Raw genomic sequence first — 14,261 nt, 5'->3', positions numbered from 1 at the left:
GTGTGTGTGTGAGTGTGTGAGAGTGTGTGTGTGAGTGTGTGTGTGTTTGTGTGTGCGTGAGTGTGTGTGAATGTGTGTGAGTTTGTGTGTGAGTGTGTGTGAGTGTGAGTGTGTGTGTGTGAGCGTGTGTGTGTGAGTGAGTGTGTGAGTGAGTGTGTGTGTGTGAGTGTGTGTGTGTGTGTGTGTGAGTTTGTGTGTGTGTGTGTTCTCTGGCATCTACCAAGCCCCTGTGTAAAATATACTACTTCCCATCTGTTAACCAACTCTGAGAACATGTACAGTGCCTTCCGTAGTGCTTGGGACAAAGACACATTCTTTCCATTTGCCCCTGTGTGGCACAGTTTTCAATTTGTTATCAAACAATTCACATGTCACTTAAGTGCACATTCTAGATTTAATTTTGGTTCAACCATGTAGAAATCACAGCCTTTTTTATACATAGTCCCCTCATTTCAGGGCACCAAAGTTTGGCTTCTCAAGTGTTTGTGAGGACTAAGGTATGTTGCATTACTTCACTGGTGCAGGGATAAGAGAGCTTGGCTTGCTTCTAAGCTTTTGATCACCTTTGGAGTGTGCAGTTGCCATTTTTCAATATGAAGACTGTAATGATAGAATGCTAGTGATCCTCCTGACCACGAGAGGGCGTCTGAGACCAGTTTGGTGGTGTTTCTGTTTGGATTCAAGATGGTGCAAGTTTTTTAGCTAGTGTAGTTATTTTAAAAGAACTCAAGTTTATCATTACAGTAAAAGAAATATCACATGGTACCAGGAGTGGAAGAAACGGCAGGAGTACGCAGAGTGTGAATCAGTCGATAGCAGCAGAGAAATGAAAAGTGTGAAGGCTCGACCACGAGTGGAGGCTGTCCAAACAAAAATTCAGTCTGTACCTGTGGGCCACTGGACTCGAGAGCCAACCTGATGCACGGAGGATTGCACCGCCACTTACCATGGCAGGACTTCAAGCACTAGAGGTTTTCAACACGTTTGCTTTTTGCCAAGGCAGATGGCCGGAGCATGCTCGACAAGGTTATCGAGGTGTTTGGTGGACACTGTTCACCGAATGAAAATTCGAGAGGTATTTGTTTTGCTCGTGCACGCAGCTGCAGGGAGAGATCTTGGATACTTTTTTTAATGGACAAAATTAAAAGCAAAAACGTGCAATTTTGGATTGCTGCAAGATTCAATGATCTGTGAACAAATTGTGTTTGGGATTATTGATAAGAAAGTGAGAGACAGAGCTTACCAGAGCAGTGCGTTGGTGCAAGGCTGGGGAAGACGTAATGGGGAGGGGGTTGGGCAAGAAGGTGATCAATGGGGTAGATCTGGAGTGGATGTTGGGGGGGAGTCAACAGTTCCCAAGAACAGCAGGTGGTTGGCATTGATGGGGGAAGCGACACATCCGCTGCTGGAGGAACTCAGCCCGTGGGAGAAAAATCTCAATGTTGGGTTCAGTCCCAAAATGGTGACCAGTATTTACTGTTACTGATACTGCTCATAAGCTTCAAAACATACTGGGGGTTGTAGTGTGATTGGGTGGCATGGGCTCGTGGGCCGAAAGGGCCTGTTAACGTGCTGCATGTCTAAATTTTAACTCCTATGGACGCAGCGAGACCTGCTGAGTTCTTCCATCATTTTTGTATTTTTACTATGATCACAGAGTCTGCGGACTTTCGGGCTTCTATGTCACCCAAAATCTGATAATGGCAGCGCTGCCAGAGCTGTGGTAACGGCAGCAATGCCGCTCTTGCAGACACAGGGAGAGGAGACACAGTACTCCCCCATGGGGTCCTACCACCTAGTCCAACAGCTGATGGCTCCATATAGCATGTTAAATGAGACGACACTGATTTACTTTAAATTCTGTGACTGCAGGATCTGTGCCCAGGATGGTGGCGCCAGCGCTCGTCAGCGCCCACAGTTAGTTGCAGACTTTGGGGGAGCAGCCGACTGGCATAGGGCAGCAGTAATGGGGAGAACACTCTCTCTCCCCTCCACCATTGAGAAGCAGGGGAGATGGCCCTAAGGACGGTGAGCACAGAAGCAGACCAGAGAGGGGTTCTGCGGTTGAATGGCACGCACGGGAAGCAAGCTGTTGGCCACTTGAGGTCAAAGTGCTGGCTCATGACAACCAGGGATCGGAACCGGGATTCGAGAGGGACCTGAGGGCAAGGAGGACTCCCCAAGGGATTGGACGCTGAAGGCTTCCTCACCGTGAGAGGTCTGAGCTCAGACTGCACGATGGTTCGAACTGAACTGGATTCTTGTGCGGTTGCAGAGGCTGCAGGAAGCGCTGGAAACAAATCCAGGGAGTCTCTTCTGCTTCTCTTTCTCTGACTGTGAGGAGTGCCAGACAGTGCTAATGGCAAATCTTTCTCTGTCTTATGGCCAGCTAAAGGCAATTCTGTGCAATATTACATTTTTATTGATTACATGTTAATAAATTGTATTTGATCTGACCTGATATCCTCGCCCTCCCTTACTCCAGGGAAGACAAGTCCCAGCGCATCTAATCTCCACCATAACTCAACTCCCTCAATCCCCACAACATCCTGACGAATCTCCTCTCCATCTCTCCAACACCATCTCATCCCATGGTGACTAAATCTCCTGCAATTTCTGTTTGTTTATCAGATTTCCTGCATCTGCTTCTTGTTAGATCTGAGTTAATATTTAAACAGAAAATCTTGAATGTTTAGATTACAAAATTACGATCGTCCGCAGTGAGAGTTCAAAGTGAAGATGACAGGGTGCACACTGTTGAATCTATATTAATAAGCTGCCACCTTCAGTGTTTACTGGTGTTTTGAAGGCATCACAGGGAGCTAAACAAATATTGAATCCTGTATTTTTGAAATGTGGATTAATTTTATAAAATAAATATTTCAGGAGTTGTAAACCAATTAACTTCCTTGCAAAGTATTCTGCTTTGCTGGAACATTCATCTGAGCTACAATAACTCCCACATCCAAATGTGTACAATGCATCTTGGGAGATCCCCGCAGCTTCATGTACGCTGGAGCCATCATCAGCATGCTTGGCTGCTGTGCCGAAATCAGCCAAGGTTGGTGACCTAAACCATAAATAAACCACGGGGGCTGGAAATCTGAAAAATAAACAGAAAATCTGAACCTTGCAAACAAAGATATCCACCAATTCTTTTTCCTCCCGACCACCAATCATCTCACCTGTAGCACTAATGGAAGACCCTGAAATATTGACTCTCTTCCTCTCTCGTTGGATGCTACCTGACCTGACAAATATCCTGAGCATGTCCCATTTGCATATCGGTGGGAAAAGACCATCTTTACGGCCATCAGGCTCCACACTCTGTTGTAAGATGAAGACCTGAGAGAGGATTGTAGTAAAGCTCCTCGTACCCGCCACCAATGAGGCTTGGTAGATGCCAGAGAAGTGTATTTTCCAGTTGCTTGAGACTCACAAAGCCCAACTGCATTAAGAATAAACAGTTTAAAAGACCAAAATAATTACACTGAACAACTTTCACTTGCATGAATATAAACCTTAGAGCATTTTACCTTTATCCAGTCACATTTCTTTGAAAACATTTAACCATTGCTGCATCTGCAGGTTCCTCCCCCTCCATGGGGCCACCCAAAAGTCAAGCAACAACAACATTTATTTTTAATTAAACCACACCGCCCCTCCCCCCTGCCCCGTCTGATCGGAGCAACTCTTACTTAGCAGGGATAAAGGGACATTATAAGAGAGTCACCCACCTCAGAAATGGCCAAAGTGGCAGCATTTGAACACATGTCTAAATTGAACATCTATACACAAAAATGCGGCAGTTTCCTGGGGGGAGAGGTGGGTGGGCGTAAATAGTAGTGACTGTTGTGGTGAAGCATATTAATGAATGGCAGCTTTTTTCTGTTATTTGAGGTCGAAGTAGACACACGTGGTTATTATATTGATATTTTTTGCTCCCATGTTTGTTTCCATTTTATGGATAAGTTTATGTTTTGTAACTTATGATACACATAACTTTAACATTGACTCAACGGTTTGGGGAAACCTTTTTTTTAAAGAACTCAATAAAATTTAAATTCTAAAAAAAGAGTCTCCCCGACGGCAAGCGGTATCACCCGGCTCTTCATCCTGGGCACGCCATTTTATTCAAATAGCAAGGCTCTCCGCTGGCTGAATATCTGCTCCCATCTTAACCAAAGGTTTATGTGTTACCTCAGAGGTCATTCACTTTTACAATTTTAAACAGGTATTTTTTTAGCTATTATTTCATTCTTATATCTTTTAATTTTTAAAATTTATTTTCCTCATTTTTTTTGCCAGTTGCTTGAGGCTGAATTCCAGATACAGGGATTTTATTGCATCTTTCTTCCACCAACAAATGCTTTCTTAAATAACTTTCTTTATCTATCATGAAGCCAATTGTTAAAGGGCTCAGGCCCGAAAATTCAGATTTTTATCTTTACCTCTGTAAGACCTGCTAAATTCCTCCACTATTTCAGTGGTTTTTCTCTAAAATCACAGCCTCCACAGACTTTTGTGTTTCACTGAAGCCAATTAGGGTCTGGGTTCTGGAGAGACCCTTTGGACACAGAACCTTTCTCTGAAGTGTCCAAAAAGAAATTGTCAGGGTAAAATTTGAGTGGCACAGTTAGCGCAACGGTATTCCAGTGCTAGGTTTGAATCCGGCACTATCTGTAAGGAGTTTGTACGTTCTCCCTGTGTCTGTGTGGGTTTCCTCCCACCCTTTAAATTATATGGGGATGGGGTTGTAGGCTAATCGGGGTCTTTGGACAGCATGGGCTCGTGAGCCAGAAGGGGTTGTTACCGTGCTGTATGCCTAAATTTAAAAATTACAAATTTAAAATAAAAAAATTAATAAATTGAACAAAAGCATCACTGGAACAAAATCATGAGGTTTATTCTCATGGGACTCTAATCCGATTATACCCACAGCCTGATACATATTAATTTCTTTCTCAAGTGAGTAGCTTGTCTATATTTAAATTTATAAAGGTATAAAGTTCTGGAAATAAAAAATAAAATTATGAACTGTTGGGGATACTGAACTGGTCGATCAGCATCTAGAGAGAGAGAGAGAGAGAGAGAGAGAGAGAGAGAGAGACAGAGTTAATGTTTCAAGCTGACGTTCAGAAAAAAATGGTCATGAACCTGAAACATGATTTCTCTCCAGAGATGTTTTCTGCTGCTTGGAACTGATGTTATGAACAAGCCACAGTGTCTCAGTGACAGCTCGCCCTGAGAAGACTGATGCATGCAAGGCTACCGGCCACCCTCAACTTTCTACGGGAGCTCCACTGAGAGCGTCCTGGCCGGGTGCATCATCATGTGGTACGGTTGACACAGGACCATATCATAAGAACTGCAGAGAGGATCACTGGGGGTTTCCCTCCCACGTCACAAACAAGATCTGCCTGTATCGTTTTCTGTAGAGCGCTCACAAAATTATTGAAGACCCCCATCACCCGGCATCTTTCAGCTGCTCCGGTTTGGAGAAGAGATGCAGGAGGATCAGAGCCAGCACCACCAGGCTGAGGAACAGCTTCTTCCCACGGGCAGTCACTCTGCTAAGCGACTGATGAATGGTTCTTACAAACCCTCCAAGACTTGACTATTTATTTAACAAGAATATTTATTATTTATTTTAATATTTGTATATACTTAGAGTCGATACGTAACATTCGTCTGGTATGTGTGTTAGTTCTGTAAGTGTATTTGCAGGGTGTTGCACTGAGGACCAGAGAATGATGTTTCATCGGGTTGTGCTTGTACAATCAGATAAGAAATAAACTTGAATGAAGTAATCAATGAGGGAATCGATATTCAGGGTGTTATTGATGTCAATTCCCTGTGCACAGTGTTCACTTCTTGCATCACAGGTTGTTACAGGTCACAAGACATGCTAATTCAGGTCAATTCGTACACCTGGGATGGTGTTTAGAATTGTTTTAGCACAGCATTATCTGAAACGTGGCCCTGACATCGAGTAAAGAACAGGAACAGGCTCTTGAGCCAAACTTGTTATTTTTGGCCAAATCATATTAACAAGAAATCTGCAATGCTGGGGTCAAGTGAAATACACAAAAGTGTTGGAGAAACTCAGCCGGTCATACAGCATCTATAGGAGGTAAAGGGCATTTGATGATTCAGGTCTGGACCTTTCACACAGTCCACACGAGGAGTTCTTCAAGCAAGTCAATGACAATAATCCTGTTTCATTTATCTATAACCACTATCAATCACTCAGAAGATTACTGCGGAGAAACCAATTGGCTTTCATTCACTTGAGAACATAGCATATCCCTACTGTTTGGTTGACCTGCACTGAGTTATACGGTGGCTGTGGAACAGTCACCTTTTATACAGGAGCCTGTGGGGCAGAGCCACAGGTACGACTGGCCAATAGGTGTGCTTGACCAGATAATTATACATTACCACAGCCACATCAGGATTTTCTCCATGGTACGACTAGACCAATTCGCAGACAGCTCTCAGCAAATGTCGTGTGAATCCCAGTCAGGATTCCTTTCCATTTCCACCTCGTTTCTCGGTCAGAGGTTACGTGAGCTTATAGACACAAACCTCCAGTTTCAAGGACCGTTTCTTTTCTGCCATTATCAGATTCTTTAATGGATCTTGCACTGGCAAAAGAAGGTGCCCAGCGCTGTTTGTTATTGTTCTTTTCACCTTACCTTTCACATTTTTGCACTTTCTCTATACCCTGCATTACTTAGGGTAACACCACTCCTGGCACTGATTTGCTTTATTACACTACCTGCTGCATGAGTTGACCTGTCTTACACAAACTGAAGCTTTTTACTGTATTTAATGTCTAGGCTGCATGCGTAGCTGAGGAATAAAACTCCCACTTTGAGTTTACTCAGAGAATTAATGACAGACATAGAGTGTAACCAAGCCACACTCAATCTCTCTTCACCCCTTTTCTACAAAAATCGAAGAGCTATTTATAGAAATTTACACAAGCTTGACTTCGAGGCACAAGACAGACTCGTGAGCCATTCAGTTCATTGATGGCTCCAGTAGTTACACCCACTCCTGGCCACTGTGGGTCGCTCTGCTTAGGGCGTCCTCGCATGTATTTCATTAGATACGATGATAGGGCGGCACGATTAGCGTAGCGGTTAGTGCAACCCTGCTACAACATTTATTTATTAATAATGTAATTTTTAGCAATTTTGAACCCGTAATGCTGTCATTAAACAACACATTTCTCGTGACAATAAATTCAAATTCTGATTCAGTATGCTCTATTGTTCCATGTAGCTATAGCTCAATGCTGTTACAGGCGCCAGCGATCGGGTCCAGGGTTTGAATCCCACGCTGTCTGTAAGGAGTTTATACATTCTCCCTGTGTCTGCATGATTTTTCTCCGGGTGCTCCGGTTTCCTCGCACCAAATGTAGGTTAATTCGCTGTAATTGGGCGTCATGGGCTCGAGGGCCGAAAGGACCTGCTTCCATGATGTATGCCTAAATTACTATTTAAATTCAAATCAATATACTTAGCAATATTCTCAGTAATTTACTATTCTGGGAGTGTTCAATGGGATTCTGTCGAAGAAACTTTAATCTTAATCTAACATACCCATATCCTGATCCTGCCCTGGAAATATGGGATGGGATAAGAGGCCACAACTTCAGGAATGACGGGTGCTCATTTAAAGCAGATGAATTTCTTCAGCCAGTGAACCTCTGGAATTTGCTACCACAGGTGGCTGTAGAGGCCAAGTCATTGGGTGTATTTAAGGTTGGGAGATTAATAGTCAGGTTATCAAAGATTATGGAGAGAAAGCAGGGGAGTGGGGCTGAGTGGGAGAATTGATCAGTTCATGATGGACTGGCGGAGTGGACTCGATGAGCTGAATGGCCTGCCTTCGCTCCTATATCTTATGATCTTACAGGACAATGTGGAGGGAGATTTGTTCTGAAAGAAATCAGTGCTTTCCTGGCCCAGGGAATGTTCCCATTGCATTCATGAATAAAATGGGCAAACGAGATGACAGAGAACTCAGCAGATCAGACATCATCTGTGGGCAGAAATGGTCAGTCAGCATTTCATGTCGGCACTGTAGAGTGCGTCGAAAGAACCAAAAACTTGTTGATCCAAACCAAGGCTTTCATTAACTAAAAGACTGGAGCATATCACAAGTAGGTCAACCAGACCAGAATAACCTAGTCTGGCTAGGAGCAATCCTTTAAGACCTGCCAGTAGGTGTGGCTATGCTCTCAGCCAATCACAGTCATCCTACACAACAATCTGTACATAGACACATTGGTGATAGAATCTGTACTATCACAGGGACCCTTTATCAAGATCGAGTCCAGCCACCACCCCCCCCACCCCATCACCTCCTCTTTTCTATTCCTGGTCTCCTTTCCTCTAGTCCTCCCCCCCCCCCCCCCTCTCTCTCCTCCCTTTTCCCTCTGTCTCCCTTTGTAAAGCTTCGTCCTCTTCTCAGCTCAGACCTAGGGAATAACTTCACACCGATGAACTTCAACCCATACACCCTCAATTGATATATATAGTCTCGCCCATAAAGCTTAGATATCTATAATCAGGTGAGCTCCAAACAAGGTCTGCTTCTTATATCATGTACACTTGCATATTTCATCCAGACAGGCTGCGGACATGTCTGTATCGGTCTTGAGCACCTCAGCCTTGATCAGCGGAGCAGGCAGTAATCAGGACAGCACCGTCAGTTCCTCTGCACCTATTGTACTCATTGTTAGTGATTGTTACGAACATAGTAAAGTTTGTTAAGTGATCATCGATAGATCAGGCTGTGAACAAGCATTTCCCAACCCTTCTTGCTCTTTTACACAATCCCTCATCTTTATACCTATCATTTCTCACCTTTCCTCTCCTGTCCTCTGTCAGGATCCAATTGGTCCTCCCCCTCCCCCTTTTCACCAGCCTTTTTAATATTAGCCCCTCGTCTGCTTTTTTGTTCATCCCTTGATGAAGGAAAACGCCGGTAATATATCCTGTCCTCCTACGGCCGCTGTAAAACCGGCTGAGTTCCTCCAGCATTTGCAAGTTTTTAACTGGTCAATAAACTTTATTAGATTGTTATACCCACATGTCATTGTCCCCTCCACCTACCTCTTCTGATGGCCAATGCTTTGACAGAAAATAGCTTGGTTTTAGAGTACATTGGAGATTTTAGTATCCTTCCTCTATCCTAAAAATGACTACTCACCACAAAAGCAGAAGGATGATGATGGATATCAGCGGGAACCGTTCTGTGAAATAACAAATGATGGATGTAACGAAGAGAATTAACATCATAAAAGCCATCTCCTTCACCCTAGTCCAATCTCTTCTTGCTGCTTTCTTTCAGGCAGAAGGTACAGAAGTCCAGGTCCTCTGTGTTCAAGAGCAATGGGTCAGACAGGAAGCAGGTCAGTTTCCATGCATGTACCACCTGACAGTCATCTGACCACCCAGATGGGAAGCAGGTTGCAAGTCACCACTCCCCTGTCAATCAATGTCAGATCCACCCACAGGTAAGCGCACGTTCCAATTTCCTCCCACTCACCTAAAATCGCATGGGCCTACCTGGGCCAGCCCCCTCTGGCAGGCTGCCCATGGACTAACTCATTCTCTTTTCTCTGTGGAACTGTCCCTGAGCTCCACTCCAGGTTGCGAGGCATAGGTGACACTGGAGGGCTCTTTAGATGTACATGCAGCATGGCCACAGACCCTTTCAGCCATGAGATGCCCAAATCCACCTAATTGAGCTACAACCCCTGGCATGTTTTGGAAGGGTGGGAGGAAACTGGAGCCCATGTGTGAAAACCCCATGCAGACACAGGGAGAATGTACAAGCTCCTTACAGACAATGGGAGATTCAAACCCTGGCGCTGGTGATGTAACAGCATTGCTGTTACAACATTGCACTAACCATAGGAACATAGGAAGTAGAAACAGAAGTAGGCCAAAAATGGCCCATCGAGCCTGTTCCGCCATTCACTAAGATCATGGCTGATCTAACTTATGACCTAACTCCACCGACCTGCCTTCTCCCCATATCCCCTAATTCCTCTATCATGTAAAAATTAATCTAACCAAATTTTAAATATGTTTAATGAAGCAGCCTCAACCACTTCCCTGGATAGAGAATTCCAAACATTCACTACTCTCTGGGAAGAACTATTTTTTCTCATCTCAGTCCTAAATCTACTCCCCCGAATCTTGAGACTGTGTCCTCTCGTTTTAGTTTCCCCGGCCAGATCAAAAAACCTTCCTATATCTATCCTATCCATCTACATCTATCCTATCCATACCCTTCATAATCCTATATGTTTCTATAAGATCTCCTCTCATTCTTCTGAACTCGAGCGAATACAATCCTAGACGATTTAATCTTTCATCATAAGTCAATCCCTTCATCCCAGGGATCAACCTAGTAAACCTCCTCTGGACCGTCTCCAAAGCCAGTATATCCTTCCTCAAATATGGAGACCAGAACGGGACACAGTACTCCAGGTGCGGTCTCACCAGTACCTTATACAGTTGCAACATTACCTCCCTACTCCTGAATTCAATTCCTCTAGCGATGAAGGCCAACTTTCCATTTGCCTTCTTAATAACCTGCTGCACCTGCAACCTAACGTTTTGCGATTCATGCACAAGCACTCCCAAGTCCCTCTGCACAACAGCATTCTGTAGTTTTTCACCATTTAAATAATATTCAGCTCTTTTATTTTTCTTGCCAAAGTGGATAACCTCACACTTACTGACCTTTGCCCACTCATCCAGCTTAACTATATCCCTCTGCAGACTCTCCACATCGTCATTACAATTTGCTCTTCCACTCAATTTGGTGTCATCTGCAAACTTGGCTACACCACATTTTGTCCCCTCCTCCAAGTCATCAATGTAAATGATGAACAGTGTGGGCCTAACACTGACCCCTGCGGCACCCCACTTACCACTCTCTGCCAACCTGAAAAACTCCAACATCCCGACTCTCTGCCTCCTGTCAGACAACCAATTTTCAATCCATGCCAATATACTTCCCCTGACTCCACTTTTCTGTAACTTACTGATAAGTCTCTTGTGCGGCACCTTATCAGGCATTCTGGAAATCCAAATATACATCATCAGCCTGTTCCCCTCTATCCATCGCACCCATTATATCCTCGAAGAATCCTAACAAGTTTGTCAAACAAGATCTTCCCTTTCTAAAACCATGCTGCTTCTGCCTGATTGAACCCTTACGTTCCAAAAGTTTCACTATTTCATCTTTAATAATGGCTTCAAGCATTTTTCCAACTATAGACGTCAAGCTAATTGGCCGATAATTTCCAGTCTTCTGCCTACATCCCTTCTTAAAAAGTGGTATGACATTTGCTGTCTTCCAGTCTGCTGGGACCTGCCCAGAATCCAAGGAATTTTGGTATATGACCACCAATGCATCAACTATAACTTCTGCCATTTCCTTCAGAACCCTTGGATGCATATCATCAGGACCAGGTGATTTGTCTGGTTTTAATCCCATTAGTTTCTCCATCACTACTTCCTTTGTAACAACTATTTTATCAATATTTTGCCGCTACGCAAACCGTTCCACCCCTAACTGTAATGTGTGTGCCAGTGAACGATGAGGGCTATTTGTGGCATACACCCATGGCAGACTGGGGTGTCTCCCCGTTGAAGTTTGTAGATAACCTTGGTAATCGGTATCCCTACCTGCCAGTCTGGGAGGGGTGGCAGGGACTGTCCTTCTTATATAAAATTCACACCTTTTGGTCTGCACTCCTCCCCCTCCCATTTGTAGATAGCCATTTAAATTGCACCCAGCCACACACTCATGGGCATCGAGTGAATAGAGCTGTGTGCGAAGCATGCAACCTTGAGGTGCACCCGTGCTGATCACTAGTGAGGAGGAGCCGTTGTTTCCGATTCGTACAGGTGTCGTCCTTCGATGAGGAGGCAAGGATCCAGTTGCGGAGGCCCAGGGTTCTGGAAGCTGCTGACCTGCGTTGAGTGAATAATGGTGTTGAAGGCTGAGCTGCAGTCGATGAAGAGCAGCCATTTGCTGCAGTTTTCGAGGTTATCCCGAGCTGAGTGGAGAACTGGTGATATTGCATCTGCCTTGGAGCGATGGTGACAATGGGCCAACTGCAGTGGGTCCAGATGTGCTGCAGATACCCAAAAGCGTTGGGGAAACTTGCTTGTGTGCACTTTAAACACAATCACGGGGGAACTGGGAACATGACCTTTGACCATCTTAACAGGGAAGATCAGAGCAAGTTAATATTAACGCCAGTGAATACTTTTAATTCTAATCTATTCAAATTAATATAATCAGTCCCTAAAATAGTCTTATTATATTCCAGTTACAGAACCTGGAATTAATGTAAATTGCTTTTAGATTAAAATTCTTGAAGTAATTAGTGTCTCAGAAAAGTGAAGTCACCACATTAAAAAAAAAACGGTTCAGGGAACTATTCTGCGCAATCAGTGTTGGAGAGTGAGCTTCAAGGATTGTAAATATGTGGAACTTTAACTAGGTTGTCAAAGCGAACCATCTTCAGAAAATAGTGAGACAAGAAGGAGAAATACCTTGTGCAGTAAAAACCCCTGGTGTCTGGCACCTATGGAAGTGAGTTTTACAGTTGTGTGTGGCATGATTGGCGAACTAATGGCGAGGTGTGCCAATTTTCAACCTCCGTATTTTTTACCTATTTATTTTCTGAGATATATTTGCTGGTTGCTTGAATTCTGGATAATGGGTTTTACTGTACTCATGAAGGGGCTATTCTATTAGAGCTATGCCAACTTCCAGGAGAGCAGGCCTATCAAATTCCCCCTGTATACCTGCAACAATATATATCTGATTCCACCCCCCCCCACCCCCAACCATCCCATTATTTTGCACTCAGGGCTTGGTTATGTTTAGCAATCAGCCAGCGCATTTTTGGGATATGGGAGAAAACCCGAGAACCAGGGGAAAATGCACGCAGCCCTATGAAAATCGTGCAGACTGGAGAAGAGGACAGATCCATGGTGCAGTGATGCAGCAACAATAACAACACTGGCACCTTTGACCACTCCCCACCCACCCTCACCAACCCTGGTAAAGAACGTAACCTCAGCAAATGTAAAGATAGTGGGATCACAAGAGCATTAATTGGCACTTGTGTTATGGGCAGCAATGCCTAAAAGAAATGTCGGCATTGCCAGAGCTGCGGTTACAGTAGCATTGACACTGGTACAGACTGAGGGAGATAGGGGTCTTGGCCCAAGATGGCGCTGCCTATGTACGGCAGTGGCCACAAGGGGTTGCAGACTCTGGGGGAGTGGAGGATTGGCTCAGTCCACCAGAAAACGGGGAGACAACCAACCATTTGAGAAGAAGAAGCAGAGGAGAAGAACCACAGGATGGTGCCCATGGCAGCGGGCCAGCGAGGGGCTTTGAGGCTAAAGAACACACAGGCTACATACAGGACTGGCTGAAGGGTTACTGGAACCAGGATATGAGAGAGAGCCGAGGGTGCTGAGGACTTCCTGATCGTGTCGGAAATTTGGATCTGGAGATCGGGTCGCTGATAGTTTGGACTAAAATCTGTGTGAATGTGGGAGGATGTTTTGGATTTTGAGGGTGGTGCAGAGGAGGTTCACCAGGTTGGTTCCAGAGATGAGGAGGTCAGCCTATGAGGAGGAGTTAAGTCATCAGGGACTGGAATCAGAAGAAAGAGAGGGGATCATATAGAAACATATGATAGAGGCAGTTAAGTTTGTTTCCATTGGTGGGGAAGACCAGAACGAGAGGATAGAGCCTCAAGATTCAGGGTGGTAGATTTAGGTTGAAGATGAGGAAGAACTAGTTTTCCCAGAGGGTGGAGAATCAGTGGAATTCGCTGCCTATTAAACCAGTGGAGGTGACCTCAGTAAATATATTTAAGACAAGGTTGAATAGATTTTTACATAGTAGGGGAATTAAGGAATATGGGGAAAAGGCAGGTAGGTGGAGATGAGCCTATCATCAGATAAGTGTAATCTCATGTAGATAGGGTGGTGAAGAAGGCTTTTGGTATGCTGGCCTTTATAAATCAAAGTATAGAATATAGGAGCTGGGAGGTGATGTTGAGCATGTTCAAGGCATTGGTGAGGCCAAGTTTGGAATATTGTGTCCAGTTCAAGTCTCCAAATTATATGATGGATATCAATAAGGTAGAGTGGGTGCAGAGAAGATTTACTAAAATGTTGCCTGGATTGCAGTATCTA

This window comes from Narcine bancroftii, chromosome 3, assembly GCF_036971445.1.
Source record: "Narcine bancroftii isolate sNarBan1 chromosome 3, sNarBan1.hap1, whole genome shotgun sequence".
Classification (NCBI taxonomy): Eukaryota; Metazoa; Chordata; class Chondrichthyes; order Torpediniformes; family Narcinidae; genus Narcine; species Narcine bancroftii.
This window is presented reverse-complemented; position numbering follows the sequence as displayed.